Source organism: Etheostoma spectabile, chromosome 24 (assembly GCF_008692095.1).
Source record: "Etheostoma spectabile isolate EspeVRDwgs_2016 chromosome 24, UIUC_Espe_1.0, whole genome shotgun sequence".
Taxonomy (NCBI): Eukaryota; Metazoa; Chordata; class Actinopteri; order Perciformes; family Percidae; genus Etheostoma; species Etheostoma spectabile.
Window position 1 is genome coordinate 14998224 of NC_045756.1, and position 6916 is coordinate 15005139.

A 6916-nucleotide genomic window follows, 5' to 3' on the forward strand; every position below is an offset into this window, starting at 1 on the left:
CTGCCTGCTGTCCTCATCTCTGCATTTGGGTCCAATCCCCACTCCTCCATAACAGTATGTGATTATTTGGGGGGTAACCCTAACCCCTGTATTTTAAGGAAGAACATTTATTTATTTACAAAACGTTATTCATTCACAAAGAAAATCCTTAAAGGTTGGATTTTCCAAAATGTTTTGAATTTAGGCATTAAGATCACTTTCCAAAATATGTTCTTTTATTCCTCTTTTTAATCAACTTCAGCACGGGTGTGTAAACTTATTCAAGCCACTGTACGTATGTATAGCCGAGACTAAATTTAAGCACCATCTACATACTTGTTTAATTTATTATGCGGATGACACACAAATTTACATAACCTTATCGCCAGGGGACTATAGTCCAATACAAAAAACTGCCTAAGTGATCGAACAAATTAACGGCTGATGGCCAGAACTTTCTGAAATAAATGAAGGAAAAACTGAGGTGGGTGATTTGGAGCAAAAGAGGAACGATTAAAGTCTGCGCTCAGCTTCAAACAACAATGTTAAAAACACAGACAAGCCAGAAATCTTGGTGTAGTCATGGACTCAGACTGACTTTAACAGCCACATAGGACATTACAAAGTCAGACTACTATCACCTAAGAAATATCAATGGTTAAAGGACTATGTTTCACACAGGATTTGGAAAAAACTTGTCCATGCCTTTTCTTCAGTAGACTTGACTACTGTAACGGGGTCTTTACAGGTCTCCCTAAAAATCAATCAGACAGCTATAGCTGATTCGAACGTGCTGCTCGAGTCCTCACTAAGACCAAGAGGACTGGATCACATCACTCCAGTTCTGAAGTCTTTTACACTGGCTTCCTGTTCTCAAAGAATTGATTTCAAAGTACTCTTGCTAGTTTTAAATCACTAACGGTTTAGGACCAAATACATTCTGATCTGCTAATACACTTTGACCCCCCAGAACTCTCAGGTCATCTGGGACAGGTCTACTTCTGTCCCCAGAGTCAGAGAACAAACAAGGTGAAGCAGCATTCAGTTCTATGCCCTCATATCGGAATAAACTCCAGAACCTGCAGTCGCTGCATATCTCGGTTCTTTTAAATCAAGCTGAAGACCTTTCTTTTTGATGCTGCCTTTCTTTAAATGAATGCTCATTTCTTAAATTTCTTATGCTGCACTGTAACTTTTTCTTGTGTTTATGTGTCTATTTTTTAACTGTCTACATGTGTTAACGGTTTTAATATGCTTGATTTTTTAACTGTTTTTACTTGTGTTTTATCGTTTAACTGATTGTGTAAAGCACTTGGAATTGCCCTGTTGCTGAAATGTGCTCTACAAATAAAGCTGCCTTGCCTTGACTTGCCCTATTACAGCAAATTAATGTAGAAGATTAAGTTGGTGAGAATATAGCATATATAATATCATGAAATAATCTACTTGAGGCTATGCCTTGTGGCCTCGACCTGCCAACAGATGCATGTTAGAAGAAAACAACCCCCCCCCCCTACTTCAATGACCTCAATCAAGCCCCCTCCCTAAGAATCAGTTGCCCTGCCAAACTCCTGCTTCTCTCTCTCTTTTTTTCTCATTCTCTTTCCTCTCTCTCAGTTTTTTTAATTTCATGTTGCTTTATTGGCATGACAAAAAATCCCTCTGTGCTGCCAAAGCATGAGCACAACCATACATATAAACAACAACGAGGAGCAAATACATCTGATATAATAATACAAGAAAACAGGATACTTATGATATAATTGTAGATACTAATAATAGATACTAATAGATACTAATGACAAATTATGTGCATCTCTCTCTCTCTTTCTCTCTCTCGCTGGAATTGAAGGACATACTGGTACAATAGCATTAACAATGACAGTATGATATTTGCAGACTGATATTGTTTTATTGGAGATAGCAGGCTGTATTAATGGGAAAGAATAGAGTGCTTGGGATATCTTACTAAGAGAGAGAGCCATTTATTGTGTTTCACTCATTTACACTAGACAGTTGTTTTCTAAACAACTAAAACTAAAATATTCCTTTATCTTTACCTCAAGTAAATGTAGCTAAAGTGAAACAAGTAAAAGTCATGAATAACTTACAATTTCACTCTGTGTCACTCACTGTGTGTGCGGTACATAGACTGTATACTATAGGCCTACAGTACATGGTGTACCATGCACCATGCACTGTATATTAACAGTCTATGGTTGCAACCTTAGACTATATATTAACAGTCTATGGTGAAAACTGCCAGTTTGAACCAGTGAGAAGAGACAAGACGGTGCCGTTGACTCCTTGTACTTCAATTTCAATTCAATTCAATTTTATTTTATAGTATCAATTCATAACAAGAGTTATCTCAAGACACTTTACAGATAGACCACACTCCAGAATTTACAAGGACCCAACAGTTCTAGTGGTTTCCTCCAGAGCAAGCAACAGTGCAACAGTGGCGAGGAAAAACTTCCTTTTAGGCAGAAACCTCGGTCAGACCCAGGCTCTTGGTAGGCGGTGTCTGACGGGCCGGTTGGGGTTAGAATGAAGAGTGGCAATAAGTAGTTCATAGCATAGCAGGACGCTGTGCGGCATTACAAGGCACAGCAGGACGTAGCAGGACGTAGCAGTACTTCAGTCTAACTTTCGACTCTCCAGCTTTTTTGTAGCTGGTTATGTTATTTGTTGGTTCTTATGAATTTGGATAGCTTTAATGATAGTGAGATACTTGCCACATTTGCATTTTGAGTGATAAATCGGCGAAAACATTTTATTTCTCGGATTTACTGCTTTGTTTTAATGCTGCCTGGCGTTCTCTCTCTTCAGTGATTCTCTACCTTGTTTGTCCACATACTGTTACTGTGTAGGAAAAGTGATCCGTTTCCTACTGGAAAGTCCGCTTTTTCAAAACATGGCTCAGTTCAAAATTTAATTTCAAAACAAAAGTCCTCCTCTCTCGTCATGATTCAACATCAGATCATTTATTACCAGCCTGTCAGAAGGTCTCTAAAACACAGTCATTTTGACCAGTTGACAGGGCACAACAACACCCATGGATGGTGAAGGAAGATTGATTCCACGTAGTGAGTGATAAAAATCAAAATATTTTTCTTATGATTGGGGGTGTTCCTCAGCCCCCCTAAAATATGCCTAACGATATTAGACTGTAAACGATTAAAATGTCTCCATAAACATCTGCCTTTACAGAGATTGTTGGTGTTGTGCTACAATGCACATTCTATCAGTTGCAGTTCTAGGGTTTTCCCTGCATACAACTACAAATGATAAAGCCGCTGCTGTATCAAAATCTCCCCAAATGCAATAACCTCGGTATCTCTACTTCAAGCGGTCAGAGTCGGCAATGAGTGGTGATCAGGATGCATAGTAGTGTAATGTCATGTATACTTTATTAAACCTGCAAGGGGGAATTACAATTAATAGTATCCTGGATCCATGAAATAACTGGCCTAGCTTAATAGCTGGTTTGATTTGCATTGGGAGATGATCTCATGGGAAGTTCCCCATGCCTATCTCAAGGTATGGTGAAGGGTGTGTGAAGATAGGGGGGGGGGTTATAATATCCTGGATCCCTGAAATAACTGGCCTTTAAAAATATAAATGTGCCTGCCTCAATGGAAATTTAACATAGGGGTGTGTATGCTTATGCCCTCTGTATTTTAAGGAAGAATATATATTTAAAAATACTTTATTCCTCCACAAAAAAAAAAAATAGGTGTCCTCAAAAGGTGGGGTTTTCCGAAATTTTTGGAATTAAGCCAATTTCCAAAAGATGGTTTTTATTCCTCTTTTTAATCAACTTTAGCATGGGTGTGTAAAGTTATTTTAACCACTGTATGCTCCCTATGTATCCCTAGACCCATAGACATTGCCACAGTCAGTTATTGGTTTTTTAAAATCTCATGTTTCACACAACGTTGGGCACAATACACACAGAGGAGAGCAAGATGAAGATAAGATAGGGGAAGATAAGTCACGTTGTAAGCCTACCGGTTACAAACAGGATCACCAATGAATGACACTAACAATTTTTGGGGGTTTTAGCTGAACCAGATAAGAGAATATTCAGTTAAAATAGATTCTGTGATGCAGTTTTGCCCTCATTGTTCTCTTAAGTTTGCTGGCAGTCATGTAATGAGCCCTGGTGTGTTTTATGCAGAGTTGCACTGACCTGGACTCTGTTTAAAAAAAAAAAAAAAAAAAACCTTTTAAATGTCAGCAAATGGTCAAATGGCAACTTAGAAAGAAATGTCATCATACCTAAACATCAGAATAGGTCAATTCATTCTGGAGAGACAAGGTTTATTGTACATGCAAAAATATTTACAAAGACTTTGGAGATTAGACTTCATCATTATACTTATAGTTTATAGTATATAGAGGTAGAGAACCATCAGACCCCCCCGATGGAATCTAGACACCGGTGGTGGCGACGAGGAGTCCGAAGACCAGACCAAAGGAGGCTCCGGACCGGTCAGCTGGAGTAGATGACTGGAGGTGGAAGGGGGGGGGAGCACTCTTTGTCTGAAACAGCTGATAGCAAAGGGAGAAAAAGATTTTTCAAAGCAGGGTTGTGACTCTGTGATTGGCCCTAGCAACATGAGTAAGATTCTGATTGGTTTAGTAGGAAGGTGAACAGCTGATTCGATTTAGGTAGAGAGCATTGATTGCCTGAAAGAAGTTACTGCTGTAAACGCAACAAAACACACATAAACAATTTTAAGTGTTAACATTAATAAACAGCTGACCATTTCAATTGGTGTTATGGTTCTTTAAATAACAGCTTTCTCAATCTCAAATCTTGACCAGCCAGGATGAGTGGACACTTTACCCTGCTCTGCACATAGCACACCCATGCTGACATGTTGAATTACAAATGGGCCCCTCCACTCCCTTACAGAAACCTGAGTTATTTCTGCTAAAAATGATTATTGGCATTCACATTGCAGGCTGAAGGCTACAAACAACTAATTTGATTTAGTAATGAGACCCTATGATGGCCGCACTAGCAGCCACACATGGCAACAGCTCATGGTGGTAACTCTTTTGTTTTGAGCACATTATACAAAATAACTGGACACACATTTAGTTTTACAAACTGTTTATTAGTTATTTGACTTAGTTTCTATTCAGGTGCACACATTTAGTTTACTTTGTCAATTTAGCTAATGTTGGGTTCATTATTTTTAAGTTACATTTTGGGAAATAATACCTTTTTCCTTTGAGTTGCCAGTTCCGGGGAAGTTGCCGTTGGAGGTCGTTGGTGGAAAGACAAAAGGACCTCCAACTGATCGGAAGCTGTTTAAATGACGTAAGGATAATTGGATTGCACCATGTTTACCCATATCATTGGGGTGGCAGAGGATTTTACTTTTGAGTTGTTCTTTTCTTTGTTAGTTATATTTATAGTTGGTTATGATTATTTGGTCAATTTATCCTTTGGTTATATTGGGTAGTATTGGGTTAAGATAAGTTGTAGTCATTTTGGTTTGGTTATTTATGGTGTTAGTCTATTCCCCCCCTTTGTGTCAGAATGGCCTTGTCAGCCACTATATATGTTTCCCTCATGTCTCAGTATGGAGGTCTGTTTGATTATGTTACCTGGGTTAAAGTTCTGTTAAGTTGACCTCTTATGGGCCCAGGACTTTCTGTTTTTTGAAAATAAAAACGTGTGTTTTTTTAAAAATTTACCTAGTGACTCCTCATGCCTGCTAGCTTGGTCCCCCACAGACCCTTTTTTTATAAAAAACAAACATCAAATGACCACTCAAAAGTTGACTAAAAATCAAGTCTGGGTTTACAGTGAATTGTGTCAAAGCTTCACATTGTCACATTACTCAAAGGAGTTTGTACCACTATTGGTGTAATGGCTGAAGTGCTTTCATCTTGATTTCGGACACTTACTTTGTGTAGTGGTTTGGGGAGTAAGCTTTGCACCCTGTTGGCTCTTGAACGCACTTCGATTAGACCACATTAGCTCGTTAGCTGAGCTGTTTCATCATGGTTGCCTCTTGGCTTTTTCTCTCCCTGTTGGTTGCCACATGGGACTACACTGAGTTGTATATTTTTCAGCAGTCTACTTCCTGCCTGACTGTTGTCTGCTTGGACCTGGAGGGCATTCCAAGCTCTCTTGCCTGTAGTGGTGTGATGAATGCTCCCTTGGCCTGAGTACATTTGAGTATGGTATGATCTGTTGATAAGGAGTTGAGATCAGAAGACGATGATGGAGACTTCAAAGATGACGAGTCCAAGGATTTTAGATAATTTGCTGCTTTATTCAAACAGTGAACAAACTTTCATGACACAGTACACACAATACAAGAGAGACCATTGACCATCAGAATATAGTCTTCTTGTTCTGCAGGGGTCAGTTAATCTATTTCTGTGAGACAGAGTTACCTTTGAAACAACTCCTAATTTGTGAGACACTTCTACTCGTTTACACATTCTGATCTATTCCTGCAACCTAGTGTCCACTTCATGCTGACTCTGCCCTGAAAGCTCCCTCTGAATGGTTAACATTTTAACTCTTACATGCATAAACATCAACCTACCTGGTATGATCACTGTCTGAGCTATATGTTATTCCACATTGAGCTTATGTTTCCATGACACTCTGGAAGGATGGGACGGTTGGGTTTAAGAAAAAGACGGATGGTTGGGTTTAGGAAACATGACATGCGGGACACTATCCACAGTCTGGATAGTTAGGAAAAGAAGAACTGGACGGTTGGGTTCAGGAAAACAACAAGGGGACGATTGGGTTCAGGAAAACAATAACGGGATGGTTGGGTTTAGGAAAACCAAAACGGGATGGTTGGGTTTAGGAAAACAATAACGGGGCCGTTCAGGAAAACAATAACGGGACGGTTGGATTTAGATTGGGTTCAGGTTGGGTTCAGGAAAACAACAA